Raw genomic sequence first — 23,546 nt, forward strand, 5'->3', positions numbered from 1 at the left:
ACATGAAGATGGAGAGAGAGAGAGAGAGAGAGAGAGAGAAAGATAAACGATGTGATAGGGAGGAGTGAAAGGAAGACACGAAGAAAAAAAGAGACAAACAGCGAGAGAGGAAAGAAACAGAGAGAGAGAGAGAGAGAGAGAGAGAGAGAGAGAGAGAATGAAGGGGTAAGAGACAGAGAGAAGAGAAAAACAAAGCGAATACCAGAGAGAGAGAAATAGTGGGAGAGATTGGAGAAAAAGAGACAAACAGTGGGAGAGAGAGGGAAAGAAAGAGGGAGAGACAGAAAAAGAACCAGTGTGTGTGAGAGAGAGACAGTAAAACAGAAAGAGTGAAAGAAAGACATGAATATGGAGAGAGAGAGCGCGCGAAACAGTGAAAGAAAAACACGGAGATAGAGAGAGAGAGAGACAAACAGTGAGAGAGAGAGGAAAGAAAGACAGAGAAACAGTGAGAGAGATAGGGGAGAAAGATAGAAACAATAGGAGAGAGAAAGAGACACAGAAAAACAGTGAAAGAGAGAGAGAGAGAGAAGGAAAGAATCAATCAGGGAGAGACAAAAAGTGAGAGAAACGGTGTGAGAAAGAGAAGGAGCGAAGAGAACGACAGAAAAAGGGAAAGAATGAAAGAAAGACATGGAGAGAGAAAGAGAGAGAAAGAGTGGGGAAAAAAGACGCGGAGAGAAAGAGTGAGAGAGATAGGAGAGGAAGAGATTCACAGAAAAACAGTGAGAGAGAGAGAGAGAGAGCGAGAAAAAAGAGGAGAGAAAGAGAACGACAGAAACACAGAAAGACACGGAGATAGAAAGAGAGTGAAAAACATTGAAAGAAAGACACGGAGAGAAACAGAGAGAGAGAGAGAGAGAAAGAGAGAGAGAGAGAGAGAAACAATGAGAGGGCGATTGAAGAAAAAGAGAGGGACTCAGAGAGAGAAAGAGACACATATACACAAACAGTGTGTCTGTGTGGGAGAGAGAGAGAGAGAGAGAGAGAGAAAGAGAGAGAGAAAAAACGAGAAAAGAAAAAAAAAAAGGATAAGACAGCGAGAGATTGAAACGGAGACCATGAGAGAAAGATAGAGAGACAATTAGAAAGAGGTATCAAGTGAGAGATCGGAAAGGAGCCAGCTGTAGAGATTGAAATGGAGATCACGTGACAGAGAGAGAAACAGGGGAAGATAGACACAGAGAGAAAGAGAGAAGGCAGAGGAGCGAGAGGGAGAGAGAGAGGAAGAAAGAATGAAGAGTAGGAGAAAGAGAGAGAGATAGAATAGGAAAGGAGATCACGAGAGAGAGAGAAAGAAAGAAAGATAGAAAGAAGGATAGTAAGAAAGAAGGAAAAAGAGCGAGAGGGAGAAAGATAGAAAGAGTGAGCAATTGCCACATAGAAAACGAGACAAAAATAGAGAGAGAGAGAGAGAGAGAAAATGAGGAAAGGGAAAATACAGTGAGAGATTGAAAAAGAGCCCACGAGACGTATAGATCCGAGACTGAGGGATGAAATAGAAAGAGAGAGAGGAAAAGAGACCATGAGAAAAAGATGGATAGAAAGAAAATTAGAAAGAAAGACGGAAAGAAGTAGCTAGTGCGAGACAGAAAAGGAGAGGGCATCAGAGATTGAAAAGAAGACCCCGTGAAAAAGAGAGAGAGGGAAGACACACGTCTACCACCTCAAACGACCAGGATTCGGTTCCAAGGTCGAAAACAGAAACTGATCCTCATATAATTCCTGCCATGTCTTCTTCAGTTACGTGCAAAGCTCAAGTAAGAGTACAACGCAACGCAACACTTCCCCCTTCTTCTCTTCCAAACACACTGAGATAAGAAGAGGGCAATGAATCGCGTTACCCTTTCACCGCATAATTTTCCATAGTTTTTAAATTGAAATTAGTTCACTAGGTGGCGCTCATCTCCTATTTTTTCCCACACTCTTTTGTGCAGAATTAAAACGTGTTCGCGAATATTTTTCTGCATGCTGCAGATGCCATAACACAAACTAGGACATTTTTTTTGGAAACTACTGTACATATTACATTTCTATTCGTCAATCAACATACAACTGCCATTGAACACGAACATATTTGACATTTGTTGTTACAAATTAAAAAAAAAAAAAAAAACTTAGTGCGTGGTAGTGTACGTGTGCGTAGGTTTTGGCACTACATTTGCGCTCGGAAGGAAAAAAAGCGGTAAGTGGGCGAAGTACACTTACAGTTGACAAAGGACTTTTTATGTCACGCGAAGAAAACAAGGGAAGTATTATCGTGGTCCAAACAACATTCCTATTAACAAGAACTTAATCCGAACACAATAAAACTATAGACTTAATAATATGTACACGGCTTGCCAAAAAAAAAAAGACAACAAAACCCTTACGAAAAGGAATTTTACTTTACGATAGACACGTTTGAACTTTGACCTACCGTTCGGGTGCAGTGGCAGTCCTTTCGCCGATGTCCTCTCTTCACCACATCGTCCCACACACTGGGAGAGACCCCTCGCAGACGAACCGCTACTGCTGAAAGAGAGAAGAGGGGATACGTTCTGTAAATGACGTAACCATGGTAATTGACACAGAAAGTACCCATCTCATAAAAGAGGAATAGCTAATAGACCCCCGATGTTGTCTGTCTCATAACAACCCACCCACACCACTTCTGTCCTATCTTTGAGTAATAAATACACTGCGTTGCTAAAAGTATCGGGGAAGTAGATTTCAGTCTGAGTTCGATTTTTATAGTGATATAAGTCGAAAATAATCCAGTTCCCCCCCCCCCCCAGTCTGGAAGGGAACGTTTATTTCCCCCCTCTGGTCGAGCTTATCAAAAGAAGTAAACCATCTCTTCCCCCCCTCCCCCATTACTTCGGGTTTTTCATCCCGAAACTGGCAAATCCAACACAGACATTAAAATCTTCGAAAATACATTTTGTAAATAAGTGTAGGATTATCGTGTGATGGATGGATAGAAAATGAGATATTTATCCCAAAAGGGTGGTTACAAGAAAATTATACCGTTAAGACGTCTTCTGTTTCTACGAGAAGCGTTGTCTGCAAGCAAACACAGATCCAAATTTCGTTTTGGCTTAATATAGAACGTCTCCGGTGCACTTCAAAAACCCCTCTATCTCAATCTTGATCGGCATCTATTTTCTACCCGGAGTCGTTGCTCGATAAGAGATTTGGCAAACATCCCACACTTTCTAAATGGTGGTGGAGTAATCAGGAGAGATTCCAGCAGTCTGACAATAAACGCGTTGCCTCTGCACATTTACGATCATTGGGGATTAAGCGGAAACTCTTTGCCCTATCTGTTGGCTTATTTCACTTAACAAATCCGTTCTTTTGATCGAGTACAATTTTCAGGTTCAGTCGCTCGCTCACACACCCACGAAGTCCCTCTCTCTTTCTTTCTTTCTTTCTCTCTCTCTCTCTCCACACATGAATATTTTATGTACTTTTAATATATTTTAACCGATGTATAGTTAGTTAATAATTAAATAAATGCAACTGGATGCTAATTATCTGAACATCGGTCATCCGAAACGTCGATTATCCGATCCCAAGAGGTACTGGTAGTGTACCTCTTGGGATCGGATGTAATAATCTGTATTTCCAAAGAATCTCCATTTTGGCAATTTCTTCAATTTTAGAACAGCATTTCATGGAAACGTCCAAAGAATCCTTAAAGCCATCCATCCTTCAACAGCGGTGCATTTTTATTCCAATATCGAAATTAGGTGAAATATGAAAAGAATGATCCGACGTGTAGGCATGCTCTCTTGTCTGCTCTTGACAGCCGCATAGTTATCCAGTAATACTAAGTTTCATATATAATGGAATGTTCAAGAACTGTTTATGGGTGTAATAAACATGAAACCCATGGTCCCTACTCGTTTTGCATGCATCTACCACACGCTTGTTCTACTGTTCTACTAAAAAAAGTTATTTTCAATAGATTATTCGGTCATCAGATGGATTAACAATGATTCTTAGGCAATAGTTCGAGTTCCTTTCAAAAAAATCCATAAAAGTAGACGGAAGGAACTTTTATGGGCTTCTTTGAATACCATGGTAAAATTCTCAGTGTATGACAATGGTTGTATAATTATTAATCAGAGGAAACTCTGGATTTTTATCCAGCAAACGAAGCCAAAGAATGCACGCAATTTATTAACCAATATATTGAATCCTCGTGGTCTAAGTTCCCTTGGCGTAAAATCGAACGGCAAAAGCATCATGCTTGCTTGTTTCCTGAAAACTTGGAAATATTTTTGTTTCTTTCTCTCCCTTAGGTTCTTTCTACCTCCTGAAACTTCATAATTCCTGCTCGTGACTGCTTGTACACGGCAATATTTCCACTACTTTTTGAACAACCCTCGTATATTAATTCACAGAACAGGCTTAACCAAGGAGAGTTGTGAAAGGCGACCAACGTCTGATTTTGCTGTCAAAACAACATGGTTTACCAACATGGAATTCTTCCACAAACACCCTACGATTGTAATACTCAATCTCAATTGTTTATTATTAAGTACACTACCCTACCTAAGTATCAGGACAAAGTTAGGTTAAGGCATTGTTAAAGATTACAATCGGATGATTTTATCAGCAAATTGTCAGATTTTATGGAGGATAAAAAGAGGATTATTATTCATGTGAGGACTAACGCTATTGAACGAACACGATCTGACCATTTGTTGGATAAATAGAGGACCATGATGAAAAAAAATCTCGAGAGTTGGATCAGAATGTGTATGTGCTGCAAGTCTGCCCAGACACGATAGGTGGAATTAAATTCTGAAAGCCTTTTGGATTAACTCAAGATGTGAAGGACTCGGCAAGGCTTTTGGGAGGAAATTTTGGCTCTCACTTTGAGATAGAAAGAATCTTTTTTAGAAGAGACGGTATTCATTGGAACAAAGGTGGAGCCAGGGTTTTTGTCAGTATCATTGGGGATACCTTAATGGTTCAAGGGAAGAAGAGTAATATAGATCGTGGTTATCTGATTACATGGGTCAAAGTAATGCTTGCGTACATCTCAAGAATTCTTGTTGGTTTCCGGAACAGTAGAATTTGGAAGGATGTTCTGGAAGGATGTTTGGAAGGTTAGCAACTTTTCAATTGAGCGGAAGATAAAGGTAGGGAAACAAGCCTAAATCACTTCAAGGTAGCTGTTGTAGTCCGGAAAACTACAAGCTGATCTGTAATGGTACCACAGATAAGGTTTGGGAGGCCAAGGCTGAATATGAGAAGGCACTGGATAAGAGAGCAAAGAGTGAGGAACACAGTTTTTCACTGATGTCTAACGTCAGAAGTGGAGTCTACCAAAGATCGGTTCTTGGACCACTGTTGATTCTCATTTTCATAAACGACATCGATGAAGGGATAAACAGCGTGATGTCATAATTTGCAGATGACGTAAAGATTGGAAGAGTCATTAATGACTGGTACCACCAAGCAGCGCTTCTTCATTATGACTTGAACAGGCTTTAAGAATGGAGAGAAAAGTGGCAGCTATATTTTAATGCAGCAAAATACAAGGTCTTACACTTGGGGAACAGCAACCCCAAAATAAGTCATAGATTTGGTAGGGTGGAATTAAAAGAACAGAGGAAGAAAGGGATCTGGGAGTTACGATACGGAAGAAAGGGATCTGGGAGTTAGATATCAAGTTTTCTAAACAGCGTAAAGGAGAGCTGGAAAGACGAAAAAACCTTGTTATCTTCGTCTGAGACCGACTAACTCAGCCACGAATTGAAAAGAGCCCATTAAAGTTCCCCGCGTTATCGACGGGATTCGAACTAGGGCCTTCTCCATCCGGTGTGGGGAGGACTATGACGATACCACCGTGCTATCCGCGTAAACTAAGAAACTCCTAGAATCCAGGACCCTATGCATCAGAAATCAGAACCATCATCACCAAATTCTCAGCTCTAAAGGGCTGCCCCAAGGGGTTGTTCTCTATAATACCAAAATCTATTCTGGTCACCAATCTTAATAATCCTCTTTGGAGGTATCACGTCATCTCTAGGAACCTTGTTACCTTCTCTCAGCTTCTATCCGGAAAACTGAACTCACCTGATATCTGGGATATCATCGCCAGACCGTCAGATCGAAATAGATGCCAGACCAACGCACCCCCCATAGAGATCTAAGCTGCGTAGCATGTCTTCCCTGTACAACATGTTTCCACTTAACTCCATCGAAATATTGAATAGATTATCCATAGAGGTTGAGAAGCTGTGCAAGGGCATCCACTCTTCCAGATGTGTATGCCCTCTTCAAGCTGTAGATGGGTCTCCTGAAGATGCTGCTCTATCCACGCTTTTTTGTATCTTTATCTTTATGTACCAGAGGCTCTTAAGGCCATGTATTGTATCTGGACCCTGTGCACAAACTGCATTTGTCTGCTATTATTTATCCAATTTCTTTATGTAACTCGTGTCCTCTAGCTGCATAGTTGTAAAGGAACATAAGGAGAAGACTGTAAGACACCATTTGGGCCTGTGTCCAAGTATGGAGACTTCACCTAAAAAAAAAAGACATCGAGCTTCTTGAAAGGGCCTACAAATCGCTTGATGAGATTGGCAGAGGAGTGCCCGTATCCGGAACGACTTCGATTATGTGGGATACAGCTTCAGAAAGGATGTCTAAGGTGCTGAGGCTCTGAGGGGGTCTGTAAAATAAATGATAGCGGATTTATGTGAGGGGTTAAGCCCTTTTTGGCCAGTGCAGCAAAAGCTCATGGCTTCCTCGCTAAAGAGATTATGTTCCATATATGGGGATTATAGAACCGATGAGCGATTTTATTCAATTAGGATGGAATCCTTTCTATCAAGCAAAGATTGCATTCCCTTAATAAGGGATCCTGCCTCAATAGTAAGTCCATTTCAGGGATTCTTTCTCAAGAAGGAATTTCTTCTGTTTTGCCAGAACAAGGATTCTGTTGCTAGGATATTAAAGCAGAGGAGGGACTAGGGGGGTGGGGGAAAGGAGTAATAAAGGGACAAGTCACAAGGACTACAAGAGGAAAACAAAGGCTGATTCCGTGTCCTCTCTATTTGCCCGGCTTCAGAGTGCGGCTGGATCATCCAGCCCTCCACCACCCTCTCATCGAGATGACGATTTGATAACAACCCCCCTGCGACAGCCCCTGACGACAACTGTAAACAGGTGGCCCGGCCTTCAATAGAGGGATATTTTTCAGCTCCGTGTCAGCACCCCTTAACCTCCACCGCAATCTGTGCTCGTGTAACCTCCCCGTTTATTGCCGAAAATCGCCGTCAGACAGAGACCTCACGTGGCGTCGGCCCATCCCGAACGTTCGTCACCTCGGTCGGCGGACCTGCCGCCCCGCTCTCATCCCCGGCACTTAGTATGCAAACATCGCCATAAGTCACCCGACACTTGCTACCGCCTGTCACGGAACCGCTGAAGCGAGGTGATTGTCAGTTCGGGAGTTAACATCTGGGACGTCATTTCGCAGACGGGTCAAGCCTGCCGGACGCATCTCTGTCACACGCTCCGTAAAACTCCATAATTCACGTGCCATCCCTGGTCCACCGCCATCTGTATACGATACGCTGCTCGCTGCTAAAATCCTGCGCGAATGAACAAAAGCAGTTAAGAAATAGACAGATAAATAGATAGAGATAGAGGAGGGGGGTATTTTTTAACCCCCCAAACGGAAACGGATGATTTTTACAGAGACGAAAGTGTTGATACCTCACGACCTGAGTTTCCTTGGCCTTGATGCAAATTGAAAGTGATTTTTAAATTATGGGTGAAATTTATAGATGGAATTTTGTATTTTAATGCGGCTGCGCATTCAAGCGCCTAAAAGGACAAAATTAATTTTACACAAAGTCACGTTATTGATTACCAATAGCGTTTTGTCGATAAGTAGAACGTGCAAATGAATTAGCAGAACTTTCATCAGCTGTTAATTAATGTATTCGTTAAGATAAATCGCGTCAGAGATCAATTCGAGCATTAACAACAAGAAATGGGAATACCCGGATCAAAATAAGCCGTCTTTAGCTTTCTCATTATTTCTGACCGAATGTATGTTTCTCAGCGAATCCTTTTTTTATAACGATCTGAGGGTTGAATAATTTCATTTATTCAGGATTGTATTTCGTAGCATGCACTCGTAGGTAGCTAAGGCGACGAGGTGTTACTATTTTCGATTATAAATTTGACCCTACGCAAGGTCAAAGTACAAACCGTACGTTATCATTTAATGAACTCTTAAGGTTGGTGGATATCGCTTTGATTTCGAAACACAATTTTAATGGTGACCTTGCGTGATACAAAAAAAAAACTAGTGCTGCCACCTACATATATTGCAAGTTCATATCCGGCTTATTTAAGATAATAGTTGCGTTCGTGACGAATGTTGAGGTCTTTAAGGATGTTTATCAGTATTTGCATCTTAGATAGAAATTAAACCATGAAATGTGGGAGTGGGTGTATGCAAGGTCAAAGTACACCCCCCTAAAAGTGTGATAAATAGGATACGGTACATTTTAAAAACGAAGGCCAACTTTGTAAAGGCGTTTTTCTACTTGCGCCTGTAAAGGCCCTTTAGATATCACATTAATTAAAAAATATATCAACAAGAAGGAATCTATTTGAGCTCTGTCAGCCATTTTGGTATTATCATCAGTTATACTTTTCCTGCTTCCAAACATCCATAGGCGCTCTTTCGATCTCCTAAGCCACTCCTCCTAGATGCTTCTAGAGGCTATTCTCAGCCTTAAAATCGATTTCTACATCCCTCCTTCTCTCGATTGTAGCCTGTCACACTCCATGGAGACTCAGCCCTCTACATTATGTCAAGGGGGATGTTATTCCCCACAGAATCATCTCTTTAAAATGGAATTTTCTGATCAGTTGGCATCAGACAGTGATGGAGGTGAAGTTTAATAAAGATCTTAAAATTGGATTCGGCCTATTAGGGGGGAGGAGGAGGGAAGGTTACTATTCCCCCCTCTACAAATCCGTAGAGCCCTTCTGCATCAAATATCATAAAGAAAACAAATCAAGATTTAACACCAGATGGTAGCAAAGGTGAACCATAAAACGTCCAGGAGTGCAAAGCTCCTTCATTTGACTACACGTACTCCCTGATGAGATCCGAGCCGAGTTCTCTGGCCCTTATTATCTCCACGGATCAGTCCCGTTCCCTTGTTAAACCCCCTAAACAGCCCTTTGGTGTACCGCTAATGTACACAACATGCTCATACAACTAGTGACTCACTTAAATGAGTTTATTTAACTTTCTAACTTTCTTTCCATCCTATTAAGGGTATTCCTCGACAGAACGACTTTCGCCCTCCCCCTCCCCTCCAACGCAACCCCCCACACTTGCAGCTGATGGAGGAAATTGTATCTTCACACATAAAAGCTTATCAGCAAAAGTTTGATGATCGCTGGCTGATTCGACTTGTGGGGCGACTATTTTAATACCTGGTTAGGTGGCGAGAGTTTTATCATAATTTAGGATGACGTCGTCTTCTGCACGCGCTAATAAAGTTTATATCTTCTTTTGGTATCTCAAGGAAGTAGCGAATTTAACAACTCGTCATTACGGTGGGAAAGCGGACGCCATATCATCTCTTTACAGCAAACTGTAAACATTGGACCAAGTTTTACGTTGTGGAAATGCGCGCAGAAATATTCCACCCACCCTCCTCCATTCATCCCACCCTCTTTCTCTCTGTTCCTCCTTCCCTTTGGTACGTCTTAGATATTTTCTCAACACGCTATAAAACGCCAGTTGTCTTAGAGAGTTGTTAAGTTTAGTAAAATGGGTGAATGCCATTTTGATTTAAAATATAAAATCCAGTTGGAAGCTTTGGTACGAAAAACAAACAAACCGAGAATGTTTTTTTGTGATTTGCCCCTAATAAGAAAGTCTAAATTGGCCACTAAGGTCATCTCGTCTTGGAAGGATATAGATGTCTTCTTAATTAAAGTATTAATTACATGTTGCTTCATCATATTCGCAAAATTAATAAGGCAAAAGGAAGCTGCTCTCGTTGGTACGACCGCGTTCCTCCGCACAGTGGATGAAAAAGCCTTGAGTTCGAGTTCCGTCCAAAATAGGAAGAAATTTCATGGGCCTTTTCATAATGCGGTTGAGTTAGTCGGTCTCAGGCGCCGGTAACTTGGTTTTACTCCCGGAAAGTTGGGTTTTTCATCCAGCAAGCAGAAAATCTACCTCAGGACTCAAGCAATTTAGAGCCAAACACAGAGCACTATGGCCTTAGTCGCTGACGCTCCTAAGGCCTTACTACAACAACAAAAGAAGCATTTCGATGTAGTGTACCTGGTTGCCAACCCAAGGATAGCCCCCCTTTCTTTGGAGCAACAATTTCTTTGGATAACGTCTCCTGAATCTCTCTGTCTATGTTATTGTTGTTGAAAATAGTTGATCATAATTATTCTCTACCACTTAACATCTATAAATATTACCATTTTACACCCACCCAAAAAATTAGAAACCTTTTGCAATTGGCGTTGTTGTAGCAGGATTTTATGACCATCAGCGACTTAGGCCTTATTGCGCCGTATATATGTCTGTAATTTGTATGTCTTATGAGGTCGATTTGCTGTTTGCTTGATCAAAAAACAATGCTGCCCTCGCCTGAGACCGACTAACTCGGACACGTTTTGAAAACGGTCCATTAAAATTCCTCACGTCATCGACGCGACTCGAACTCAAGTCTTTTCCACCCCGAGAATGGAGATTCTACCCACGAGGGCGCAATTGGTGTCAACAGATGATTAAACGTATGGTATGCAAATATGTTGTCACATAGTATGATCACGAATTCCATGGTATCAAATAAATACTGTAAGCTTTCGTGGGTAGAACCGGTTATGGAAAAGAAAAGTGATTTTTCCGATTTTCAGAAAGGTGTTATTGGTTATAAGAAAGATGGAACAGGTTTAGCAAGAACCATAAACGGAACCGTCTCAAAAGTAAACGATGAGTGGAAGACAAAAGGAAAAGGAACGAGACCATAGGAAGTTAAAGCGAATGTGTGTCAGCATAGCAGGTCCAGTTGCAGCAAATGGAAATTTCAGCTTAGGCAAAGAAAGACCCATTTCCAACCGAATGGAAATTGAAGAACCAGGGACTTGATAGTCATGTGCCTTTTCGAAAGCAACTTCTTTGTTTAAAAAATCGAAAGATTCGACTGGAGTGGTGCTGCCAACGCAAAGACTGGAAAAAGATAATGTGGTCTGACGAATTTCGAATGAAGCAAGCATCCAGACTGTCTCATCTCCACTACTCGAGCTGCTGGAGGTAGTATTACGATATGGGGACTGTTCTGTTGGCACGGACTGGTTCTGCTCATACCGTTAGAAGATCGTTTTACCTCCAATGAATACCATTCTGTCGTATCAGACTAACTTCACTCTGCAATCCTTCATTATTACCAGGATTGCGATGGATTCTTTCAATTCGACAACGCAACTATCAACCGTGCAAAAATTGTGTCTGAATGGTTCGAGCAACATTCCCAAGATTTGCAATATCTACCCTGGCCGTCTAATTCTCCAGGTCTGAATCCATTCGACAATTCCTAGGATATAGCAAATGTCCTGATGTAAAAACAGTTAAATCTGGATCTAGACTCCCTCGGGCGTCTAATTGAATCCATACTATAACGTGTATGGGCTGTTACTCGGGGAAAAGGCGTCCCTATTGAATAAAAGTTTCTAATTTTTTGGCCAATGAGTGTATAAAAGAGAAAATGTGCTGGAAAGTTTATATTATCAAGATTGTTTTGTTAACATCAGAATTTTCATAAAGATTTTCATCTAAAGGCAAACAGGTTATCAGCAGTTGACATACAACCTTTGGGCTTTTCATGATTGTTTGTAATGACAGGTGTTAGTAAAGGATGCACGTATGAAAGCAAAATTACAAGCTTTTCTACTTAGCCATGAGACTGGTTATCTCGCTAGAAACGACCTATTTTCCACTGAAGTCTTCCCTGAGGTGGAAGGCTAATGTATTCGAGGCTAATATAGTCATTCAGTCAACTAAGGTCAACATGCCCTTTAAATGATTAGCAAATTACATCTGTTTCCTGACAATTTTCTAAACACTCAGCAGATGTTTGAATACAAAATAAGCTGAGGGCTAGTACAGCATGGGCAAGTTCACGTCACTCTTATCTCGCGCAACAAAAAAGGATCTACTGCGTTTATCTAATCTTCATTAAAATCTAAATTTCTAGACATGAACAAGTTCGTTTACTTGGATTAGCCTTAACTCCTAATCTTTATTGAGACGAATATACACCAATATAAATTTTCCTTCATCCACAAATGATTATATCCACTGCGCTAGCCGCGAGGACCGTGATGTTAACGTAAATGCTGAAAAATGCTGAAAAGTGTATTGTGCAACTTCTTCGCTAGTTTAACTGTAGAAGAGCAGCGTACAGGTCATCTCCTGATCCAGATTTACAGTTCATCCTATTTAAGGCGTTCGGTTGAATTCGGGTTTTTACTGAGGGCCTTCGCATGAGTACTGTGGATATAATCACGGTCCTTCCCATACTGAGTAGAAAAGGTCCAAGTTCCATCTCTGTGAATGACATGAAAAATTCATATGTGCTTTTTTCACAAGGTGGCCAAGTTAATCGGTCTCAGGAGTTGGTCGAATTTTATTTTCCCTAAATCTGAATTTTCATCCAGAAAACAGCAAACCTGCCGAATAATACATGGAATTACAGACATAATACACCTGCTCCTCTTAGCTTAGTTGCTTTGACCCTTAATACATGCCTAACTAAACCTAATATGGAATATGGATCGTCCAGGCCAGTTGCGGGACTTTGATTTCCTCAAATAAAGTATTGACACTCTGTTATGATGAGGCATTATCGTTCTGGAATATAGCAGACCATTTCCATAGAAAGACCATTGTGTAGGTCACTATGGAATTGTCCAAGATATCAGGGTACGATTCGGCATTGTTCGTTTTTCGGCATTACACCCAATAGTCTGAGTTCGAACCAAAAGAAGATACTGTGGTTTGGAACTCGAACCTATACTACCATCCCTCCTCTTCTGTACTTCATTTTGCCCGCAATATATTGCGGTACGTATTGGGTAAAAAAGAACCGAGTTCGAATCCCGTCGATGATGTGAGAAAGTTTTATGGGTCATTTTCGCAACGTGGTTCAGTTAGTCGGTTTCAGGCGAGTGTAGCATGGTTTTCTCCCCCAAAAACTCGGGTTGCTCGTCCAGAAAACAGGCAAATAATCCATGGAACACGCAATTTACAGACATGATATACGGCACAATATGACCTAAGTAGCTAAAGCGCATGAAACCCTACAACAAACAAACAATTCTGTGGTCCAAGAACTAACTGAAAACGACTGAAAACATTTCCAAGGACTTCTGTCTGCTCATTTTCATTGGGAGGTGTGTCCGAATACTTTTTGGTAGGATAGCGTATTCTCAAGAGTACGAAAAGTTATGTGACAGTTGTATTTCAAAGGAACGCAGCCAAAAAATCACAGACTTTGAAAAAGACAGAGAATTTTGCGATGAAACTAAAAGGCCAAGGCAAGTCATGGTCCTCTTAAGATATTAACTAAAAGCAAGAGAGTATCCAGTTTGAGAGCGTGATGAACCATTCTATTTCAGGACTCAAAATGAACGATGTACCTAATAAAATGGCCACTCAATGTATATTTAAGACGTGATGACAGTTTTTTGATGAGGCTGGACCAGAAGGATTATTGTTAGTGACTGTCAATGATAAATAAACAAATTATGTGGGATTCTGTAAGACGATTTTCATCCCACAAAACTGTGAATGACGAGTAAAAGAACGTTGCGTGATACACAAAATTATTCCAGGAAATTTGCACGATATCAGCAAAGCCTTAAATTTTGGGGAACAGCTAGATGTTGGTGGGCGTTTGTAAACTCCCTCCTCCAAGCCCGTTAATTCCCATTCTAATCCACCCCACCCGCAAACTGAGATCAAAATCGGTAATGATTATGATAATCAAGCTTAACAGTATGATAAGGGTCAATAATCGTAATCGGTCTATAGCTTCCGATTAAGGTGGGCAACGTAATACGAAACGGGCACGTGCCACATGACCGGAACTATGTGATCAGGGAGGACTCGTCCTCTGTTCATCGTCACATAGGAAGAGGGCGTTGATATTCATTACCTTTATCGGCACTGAGGATAAAAGTGCTCTTCAATTTTTTTTTAAAAGCCTTTCTCTATCCTACGATGAACGTAAAATGGTCTAAAAATAGGGGGCCAATCAGGGAAAATGACGTTGCCACGCCCACTTCGATTAGCGCCTGTCATGGACTGATTTAATTTTCTTTCGATAGGACTTTAATTCGGGAAGTGCGAACATCTAATGCCAAAGGCTGGTACTTTAAGCATAGTGCAAGGCCAAGGCCCCCATTATTAACAAGAACTGGTTCAATTCGAAACCTGAAGGATAGAGATGCCCCTTCAAGGCGAAGGGAATGTTCAACTTTTATTATTATAATTTTAAAAACGTATAAGATAAGAAATTAAAGATGCTGTTGTTTATCTCTCTGGATTACGTCAAGGTTTTAAATTTAATGCATAAAGTCAACTTACAAATGGCAAATTGAATCCTTTCAGATCCTAGGTGACGTAACGAATCATTCCACGAGGATAATACCAATTGCTAAAACATAGGGGAACTGTTCCTGGTCGTCAAAACAATAGAGTGCGTTTAAGAACAGAATGGCAGAATGCACCAAGTCTATTTCAAAGGTCATGCGGTATTACCCAGTTGGTGGAAGGAACTCTGTCCTTCTAGCCTATGAACTGATATTGTGGAGACTGCTGATACGCTCCTTCTACTGTTTTTGTCAGTTTAGGGGGTGCGGAAGGCGAAGTTAATAAAACAAAGAATTAGGACACTAAGGTCGAAGTAAGCTGACGCTAGCTTAAAGAAGAAGAAATTTTAGCTTTGTTTTTACATTTAGTGTCCCAATAAATGTTGGAGAATGGTGTATATATTTGCTATAATCGGTCATTGATTGTGGTTGCTTTTTATTTCCTACTTTTAATGGTACTGCCATCTATTCTACACTGTAAAATCGAAAATAAGTTTTCGGGGGTGGGGAGAGACCGATTAATTCAGCCATTTTATGAACAAAAGTGCATAACCATATTATTCATTCTCAGCATAGTCCCTATCAGTCATTTGGCTGACTTATGAGTTACTAGTTTTGGATATAAGAATATTTTCTGACGGAGTCCCTAGGGTCTCCCTCTTAGGACCATTTTAATATTTTATTTAATCAACAATCTTCTGCGCTTTTTTCCAGAAAATGTCTCATTCCTCATTATTAGTAGTGTGTTTAATAACCCTGGTTTCCTTTGAAAATCTTCTTCAAGGAACTATAAAAGCTTCATGTGGAAAGAAAGTGTTTATAACTACTTTGATATCCCCGAAGGTAAATGGAAAAAGTTGTGTAAGGTCATTGATAATACTGGGTCACTTATAATGATGGTCATTGTTAATGCAAATAGAAAATGGAAGCTACCTGGACTGGGAATATTCAAATTAATCGCTCTTAGGGAAGTTAAACTGGAAAATGTCGAGTTTGAAAGAGAGAAAGAGAAAAATTCATTGAGAGGTCTGTCGAGAAGGGTGCCTGATAGAAACTGCAAATGAATTTGAAAGCATGAATTGGCAATTTCGAACTTAAGAAATCAAAAAGGAGATTGGGGATTAGGAAGTCTTTGGCATGGAGTATCAGAGCCACATATGCATAAATACCACCTTTAAGAGGAAGGGAAAATAGGGCGGTTGAGATAAAGAGACTATATTTAACTGAGATCTGTCAGAAAAAGTAAGGGCTTGGCAGATTGAAGACAGAAATGGACATCGTTGAGATTAGAATCTAGGGATAAGATCCCGTATTTCTTAAGAGGGCTGAGACTGGACAAGTGCCAACGTCTTCTTAATCCACAAGGAAGAGGCTAAAGCAGTGGTGGGCATTTCTGTGGTTGGTAAGATTATGGAGTGAACAGTTAAAAACGAATACAGTTATGAGGCGGTCAGATGGTGGAAACAAATTTGACATTATATATGTGGATTTTATCAAAGCTTTTTATACAGTTGGATATGAGAGATTATGGTATAAATTAGAGCAAATCGGGATATCAGGGAAGATCCGGCAGTGGATTAGTGGTTGGTTGAAGGCACGAGGTCATGGTCCCTATCGATCGGTATTCGGATTTCCCTTTTGTCTTATCTTCCTAAATGATATTGCCTAGGAGATACAGGGCTCTTAAAGGTTGGGAGAGTGATTAATAATCATATCCAGGCTGCGTTGCTTTTAAAGGATTTGGACCCATGCAAATATGGTGTGAAAATGGGCAGTTAAAAGTTTAACATTACCAAATTCAAGGTATTGAACTTGGGAACAGGAACCCAAGAGTAATTTATAGATTAGGGGGAGAGGAATTAAAGGGTGTACTGGATGAGGAAGACTTACAACACAAAAGGACATTACGTTCAACATGAAGTCCAAGGAAGCAGCAAAATATGCATGGTGTTCTATGATTTGCTGGAATTTTGCAAGTAGAAAGAAGGAAATCATTATCCCTTTGTAAAATGATGGTGAGACCACACTTGGAATGTTTTATTCGGGTCTGTAGACTGCATCTGAAGACAGATATGGAAATTCTGAAGAAGATTCAAAGAAAGGCGAATAGATTGGTGAAGAATACTCAGCAGTGTTCCTCTATGGAGCTGGCGGCTTGGAAGGTGTGGTATGCAAAGTTTAGCAATGAACAAATAATTATCTTCGGGCAGCGTGTTATGGAGTGTTGGAATAAGTTGTCTGCAATGTGGCCAAGACGGAGAGTTTGGCAGAGTTTTTTTCACGATGAGAATAATATGAAAGAAGTTTTTATTTCATTTATTTATTTGGCAGACTCAGAATAAGTTTGCTTCATTCCATCATCATGCTATTTTAATACTAATAGTAATGCTAACTGAATAATTTTGGAGAGTGCAGACACAGCTCTGGGTTCCTATATGACCCTCTCCAGTCCTTAAATTTCATATAATCCTAGAAAGGAAGGAGTGTGTGGCGCTCCTTCGGGCTCACAACTTGAAGACATAAGAACTGAGGGTACCGAGTTTCCTACACCAAAGTACCATGGATTCTTTTGATTTACAAGTGCCTGCTGCCTTCTGAGTTCTCAATTGTGCACGGTTGAAGGCTGAGAAGGCAGAAGATACTTGTTGACACTTGACTTGAATTTCTATAGATTGTGGTTGTTGTTGTAGTAGGGTTCAAGCGTACCGGCAACTTAAGCCATATTCTATGATTGGTTTTTTTGTTTGTTGGATGAAAAACCCAAGTTTTTTGTGGAAAAAAGCCATACCACCCTCGTCTGAGATCGACTAACTCGGCCACATTGCGAAAGAGATCCATAAAAGTTCCTTGCGTCATTGTCGGGATTCAAACTCAGGTCTTTTCCACCCGGTGCTTGGAAGAGGATGATTATATCAACTCTGCTACCCACGAGAGCAACGTGTTCGAACCAGTTTGGAAGAGAGTGGGAGAATTACAGATGACAGTGCCCATGGAAGTATCTAGAGAAAAGGCACGCACAGAAACTGAACGTCTATGAGACAGGAGTGGAGAGACTTGTAAGAGACGTGTCATTAATTAACTTGACCATCCTCTTTTGAACGGAGTCCAGAAACCTGAAAGAGGGTATGGGGGCATCACCCGAAATGTGGGAACAATATTCAATGGTAGGGCAGATTTGAGATTTGTACAGAGTGTGTAGCTGTTTAGAAGAAAGGTAACGCTGAGGGCGAGAGAGAAATTTTCAGTTTTTAGATGCAGAGGAAACAATATTTGAATTTGTTCATAAATGGGTAACATAAGAACATCACCAGTCAATCGGCATTAACTGATATTGGGGATCATTGAAGAGATGGAAGATTTCGAGTTAGTGTAAGGGTTGGCGGTTGGTGGATTCTTCTCATTTCTTTATAAAGAGTAAAGATAAGTTCAATGGGGCGATAATTGTAGGGGAGTGGTTTATCGCTCTTTTGAGGATGATGGAATATGAGAAACTTTCCAAACAGAAGGAAAAATACCAGGGGAATAAACAATATAAATAGGAGACACAGAACAAGAGCATAGGTTTTGAGAGGAAATGGAGAAATGCCGCCAGAACCAGGAGCTTTCTTGGCATCTTGATTGTTCAGAAATTTTCTAAAGTCCTTCTGTCGGAAGACCACAGGAGGCATTGAATTGAGTGTACTAGGAACGGCAGGAATCAGTTTACCGAAATCATCAATAGAAAAGTTAGAAGAAAAATATGATGCTAGTAGGCTGGATTTATCTTTATCTGAGGATGCAATAGAACTATTAGGTTGAAATAGAGTTGTAAATACAGATGGACAGAAGCCGCGGCCAATAAGTATAGAAAGAGATCGGATTTTTTCGAGTGCCATTTGGACGAGAAACAAGTTTTTCACTCTTTGCCTGTTCAAAATGTTTGGATGGATTAATTTGCAACTGTGGTGAGCAGATAAGTGGGACTGTACATTTGGTGACACACGACGAATACCACAGAAATATACAAAGCTGTTCAAAAGCCCTTGTCCTCAAATATTTTTAAAATTGATTCATGGAACATGGATATAGCTGAATGATTTGTATAATTCCTATTCATTTTGAATCTAGAAACTTTTATCCAGGAAATTGACAATTGCAATGTTAATGAATTCACAGAACTGGAGTTATCTGTGTTGTATGCTTGTAATTAAAAGAAGAAATCTCTTAAAATCATTAACATTAATAATCAATACTATAAGAAGATACTAGATCCTGTCAGACTGAGATTAAATTCGTGTCGTGTCGGCACGAGTCAGATTAATATTCGAATCGAATGAATCTCATTTCAAGGTCCTATCAGTTCACGTTTTCATCAGTTTGTTTTTATTCGAAGAGTGAGGCACAAATTGAGACTTGATCAGAAGACAAGAGTCTTGGTTGGGTGTTTTGAGAAGCGCCAAAGCAAAACCAAAGTGGAAAAGCAGATCTGGGTGGAAAAACCATGCTACCTTCCGCTGAGATCGACTAACCCAGCCACGTTATGAAAAAGCCCATTATTACGTGCATCATTCCATCCTACCCATGAGGGAATGGGATGAAAAGCTTACGTTTCCTTCATTATTAACAAATTCTCTCGCAACCTTTCAGACCAGCCAAAATTTCTTGATCTAAGTAGAATCTGATTTCCACGAACTTGGGTAACAAAAACACAATAACATGCGCTGAATTTCCCACCAGTAATTAATAATAAACTAATCCAATGCATGAATATTGCTCATGTATGATGAAACATGTACGAGCATGCTTCGCAGTCAACATGGTAAATTATTCTGCAGAAATCATATATAGACTTGGGTACGCTTCCTGCAAAGATAATGGATAAAACTTCACAAAAGGTCATGCCATGTTTATCCCTAAACCCAACAAGAAAAGTGGAAGCGAGAAACCAAGAGATAACTCAAATAAACCTCGATGTATTAGGTGATATCAACCAGCATGTGACACGAAAAACAAATACTAATAGTGAGGATTTTCAACTGGATCTTAACGCTGTAAACAACCACCAAAATCTGTTTGAGTCTACAGATTATTAATCAGCTTTCAATCCTGGTTTCTTAACTGTAGACCAAAAATTTGTCATGGTTCAAAGGGCAGTTGATGACTTGGGCGCAGATAGAAACAATCAAATGCATGTCCAGGAACGAAGTGGTTTTGAGATGGTAATAAACGGAAAGCAATTTCAAAATCTCCAGTTTTTTTGTTTTCAAAACGTTTACTTACTCCTAAAATTTCGAATACAATTTTATATATATATGAATATAATACCAGACTATATTTAAATAAAATTCCACCAATATGATTTAGAAATTACTCAATGAAAATATTTTCCATCTTAAGACTAAAATTTACCGATTGAAAATCAGAATAATCAATTTCTGGATCCTGGAGGGAAGCCTGGATCCAGAAATATTCCAAAAATAGGTGTATCCAGTCTCAAACAACCGTTCTGCTCACCAATAATTTCTCTCTTTTCCTGATGATCCATCGCTTTTAGTTCTAAATACAAACAAGGACAATCCTCCTAAATATGCGACTACTTTGATGAGCTTAACTTTAAAAACCGACAGTACATTTATATCCCAAATGAGGAACTGCTAACTTTACCTCCAAAAACCTTGTTAAGAAATACGGAGAAGCAATATGGAACGCATTTATCTCTGACATCGTGAAGGATGATAAGGATCCTGGATCCTTGCCGAAGTGGATTCCAAATTTAATATCAAATCTGCTGCCAAATCCGAGCAGATAATAATGACTTTGGAAATTTAGATTTACAGATGCGTATCGGACTCGTTAGCTGATTAAGGTTAGCCGATTTAAGTCTAATGAACGCCTTTAAGAAGAAGAAAAAAATTCTTGCTCAAGTATCGCTTACTGAAATAAGGATTTTAACCTTTTATAGATAAAAAAAAAAACACGTTGATTGCTGCTGAGTTGTGTGTTCAGAAAGATCGCTTTATTTTAATATCGCATTTCTCAAGAGAACGCGGATTCGCCACTTGCTAGACCCGATTGCCATCATCTGTTACTAAGATCAGTTTATTCACCCCTAAATTTTAAAATAAACACACAAAAAATAAGGCTCCGTCTTGGTACAACCCGATCGCCTGGTGTCGCCAGTACGGAAAAGAGCGGATCATTATTTAGAAATGTGAAAAAACAGCCCGCATTGTCCGCATCAAGTTAATAGAACTCATTCAACAGGTATGGAGCATCATACAAAGAACAATGTTCCCCTGATATAATATACTTAACACTTTGCTCAGAGGTGTAATTTATGGCACAAGCGACTACACACAGGACACATTCTCATTTCATCGTTTGGCAAGCTTCCTGATTGTCCGTCTGTCTGCTTTTTTGCATCTCTATCGTGGTGTATCTGCTGCTTCAGCAATGATGATAGTCTGGATGGTATCCCGATATCTCAGGAGATAAAAACAGTTTCTTTTTAAAACACAGAAATGGTTGTGCAGTGCAGAAGAAGCTAAAATTCCCCCCTTTTTTTATTTATTTAGATAACACTCCACAGAAACGGTAGCTTGTTATTTAACGTCGTTTTATTTGAATTAGAAAACATCTGAGGTATGTGAAACTTCCTACAAATGGTATTGATAGAGAGAAGATTGTTTCTCTCTAGTTGGGTAAGCGCTGTGGGTGTTTAGACAACTGTGTTTGCGATTCTCTGATTATCTATAGATTTATCAATGAGCTATTAGGTTTCCTTGTCAACGAACTTTGACCAGGATTAGAATTTTCCTCTATAAAAGTAAATAATTGATATAAAAATAATAGGAATAGCTAACGCGGTATTTGAAATGCGGTATTTGAACCTATTTTCTGTTCTATTTTAATTACCTATAAATTAGAATATTGGGAGATCAGTTGCTTAGAGACATGTTAGTGTATTATTAATTTTCTATCCAAACTAATACCAAAATAGATAATGAGTATTATTTAAATATATTCTGTCTCCTTTTAAACAATCGCTTATCCATTTTGTATTAGTTTGTAGTGTACATTGGATTTGTTCTAACTGATGTGTCCAAGTGATCGACTTTCTATTATTTTGGAAGGTACATTAGTTTTTTCTAACTGATCTGTTAGTTTTAAACATAGATTAGTTTTTCCCTCTCTAACCGATCTATTCTACTTTGAAATGTACAGCTTTTTCTATCTGATGTCGCGATATGTTGTCTGTCACGTGCATCATTCAATTGTTACTTTATATTAGTCTGAAATGTACACTTTTTATAGCTGAACTCGCGCTATCACGTGCATCATTTCATTGTTACTTTTTATTAGTGTGAAATGTACATTTTCTTTTTCTAGCTGAACTCGCGCTATCACGTGCATCATTCCATTGTTTCTTTTTATTAGTCTGAAATGTACATTTTTTTAAACTGAACTCGCGATATCACATGCATCATTCTATTGTTGCGTTGCAGTTCGCGCGAAATTGTACATTTCTCGTTATTTAACAATAAAAATCGCGTTTTATTTGATTTCAGCGCGCGAATTTAAAATTATCAAAGCGAGATTTTTATAACTAGAATCATACAAATGTTGCGATATGATTTGACTAGCTGATTAAGAAACTGAACTAAGAAAAGAGAAAGGAAGAAGGTAGAGCTCTTACCTTAAGTGATTGGGAGGATAGTAAACCCATCTTTTTTCCTTTGATAGTCGGTATACATCCCTGATCAAGATTACCAAGTTGGACTGCGGTTAAGCGTGTCTGATTCGAACCGTTTTCTTCCACACACTTCTTTTTTTTCTCCACTAAGTATCCCTTACGCCAAAGTGAACCAATAAATGCCACCTTCTCACCGAGAAGCGATAATGGTGCACCACTATCCCCGTAGGAAACCGACACCGACTACTTGTAGCAGCAAGTGCACATCCGTGGATACTACTGCGAGCTTCGGAAAGTGCAGTAGAGGTCATGGTACGAGGGAAGGAGGTAATGCAATCCGGCTGCCGAGAGTGCCGGTCAAAAGGTGCTTGCTTGCTTGTCGCCCGTTTGTCAGGTTAGTAAAGTTGCAATGAAGGAGGAGGAGGGGGGGAACAAGATGTCGGCAGCGACTGCGTCTCCGGATTCTCGGCGCGCACACACACTTACGGCCAAATAAGAATGGAGTATTGAAATAAAAAAAAAGAAATAAAAAAAAAAGAAAAAAAAAACAGTCGGTTAAATAAACGCTGTTTAATTCGACGGATTGTGACGGTCCGTATGTGTCAAGCGAACGCGTCGGCTCACGCACTGGTGAATGTGTGGACAAGTTGCTGATAAGGTGTTTATTTGTTGGGCGAGCAATTTCTAATGAGTACTTTCTAATCAATGGTTCTGAAGAACGCGCCGCTGCCGCGAGTCGATGGCGGGCCCTAATCAGTTCTTGACACCAGTCTACCAAAGCGCTCGCGACCGCGTGCAGTAAGATAGATAGCAAAAGAGCCATTCGTAATAAATCTAGCGCGATACGGCAGGCTAATCTTACCTTGATATTGGAGAAGGCCTTCTTCGGGGTTCCTTATCAGTGAGCTGGCGGGCGGCAGCCTCGGTGAGCAGTAAATCTTGGCTAGAGAATGGGCGGCGAGATACGACCAGTACGTTTTATACGCCACTGGCAAATATAATATGTTTATCACAATATTTTAATGGGATGATCGATTGGAAAGGCTCATATCACTGATGCACATCTTGAGAATAATGCCATTCCTGACGCACAGTTTCTCCGCCGAATACATGGCCATGACGACGACACCACGACACATCAGTGCTGGGGATAGGGCGGTGCTATGAGCGCCCCCGTCCAATAGCGCGGACTATTATCTGACGTCATTGTCTCCACTTTCCC

At 40.1% G+C, this 23,546-nt stretch overlaps 1 protein-coding gene across 3 annotated transcripts in view; it reads right to left on the reverse strand.

Annotated features, from left to right (window-relative positions):
* Positions 1-23,284, reverse strand: part of LOC150086730 (endothelial transcription factor GATA-2-like) — a 130,311-nt gene extending 107,027 nt beyond the window's left edge. Inside the window, exons 1-2 of one of the 3 annotated variants that reach the window (XM_090372722.1) lie at positions 23,187-23,259; positions 2,420-2,514 (exon numbers count right to left, since the gene is read on the reverse strand). The gene's annotated coding sequence lies outside the window, so the exon portion shown is untranslated. Of the gene's footprint in view, positions 1-2,419; positions 2,515-22,327; positions 22,403-23,186 lie in introns of those variants that run through there. The other 2 variants (XM_090372723.1, XM_090372724.1) reach the window with 2 other exon arrangements.
* Between the last annotated feature and the right edge of the window lie 262 nt (positions 23,285-23,546).

Source organism: Mastigoproctus giganteus, chromosome 4, assembly GCF_048544385.1.
Source record: "Mastigoproctus giganteus isolate SK-2022 chromosome 4, ASM4854438v1, whole genome shotgun sequence".
Taxonomy (NCBI): Eukaryota; Metazoa; Arthropoda; class Arachnida; order Uropygi; family Thelyphonidae; genus Mastigoproctus; species Mastigoproctus giganteus.